This window comes from Nymphalis io, chromosome 9 (assembly GCF_905147045.1).
Source record: "Nymphalis io chromosome 9, ilAglIoxx1.1, whole genome shotgun sequence".
In the NCBI taxonomy this organism is placed as follows: domain Eukaryota; kingdom Metazoa; phylum Arthropoda; class Insecta; order Lepidoptera; family Nymphalidae; genus Nymphalis; species Nymphalis io.
This window is the reverse complement of record NC_065896.1, coordinates 8,367,042-8,367,797: the sequence shown is the minus strand read 5'-3', so window position 1 is coordinate 8,367,797 and position 756 is coordinate 8,367,042. Positions and strand designations below refer to the sequence as shown.

The 756-nt window shown below is 29.8% G+C and overlaps 1 non-coding gene across 1 annotated transcript; it reads left to right on the top strand.

The window, feature by feature from the left end:
* The first annotated feature begins 461 nt into the window (after positions 1-461).
* On the top strand, positions 462-543 carry Trnal-aag (transfer RNA leucine (anticodon AAG)). Its single transcript has one exon. It is a non-coding gene; the product is annotated as a tRNA-Leu (tRNA).
* The last annotated feature ends 213 nt before the right edge of the window (positions 544-756 follow it).

The window sequence follows — 756 nt, the reverse complement described above, 5'->3', positions numbered from 1 at the left end:
ACACTCCGTGTTAAATGTTAGTTTTGTATATGTGTTCGTTAATGAAATAGAGGACGAATTTATTTGTCAGGTTATTTACATTTTGCAAATAGAAATTGCTGTTATATTTTAAAGAAAAACAAATTACAAACATTGTTTTTTAATGAGCTTCTACGGACAACTTTGATGTTTAATTTAATTGTTTTATAGATCTGTAGTTTCACATCTTACAGTTACGAATAATGCATTTAAGTGAGAAGTATTGTCAAAATTTTAAAGCTAATTGATGTGTCTATTGTGCTAAAAAATGAAGTAAATACTCCATAAACCGCATGCGATAAAGTAAAGAATTACAAATGGCAATGAGTATCTACAGTGTTGTAAGTAAAAACATTGTTTTCCTTTCAGATTAAACTCTCTATTTTTATATTTTGTCATAAATAGAAAACTTATAACACAATTTTGATACTGCATACGTACAAGGTAGCGTGGCCGAGCGGTCTAAGGCGCTGGTTTAAGGCACCAGTCTCTTCGGAGGCGTGGGTTCGAATCCCACCGCTGCCATTTATTTTTGACGAATATGAATTTAAAATGAGAAACGTGAAGTACATGCAGCACGTAACTATTTGATTCATGAAAAGTTCACATCACTTACAAATAATTTTTACTGGTTTATGAATATTTTTGTGTGTGTTTTTAAATTATTAGGACAATTATAAATGTAGACGAAATTATTTTTCACTTTTTAGTCCGTTTTAAAAATATTGTATTTAAAGA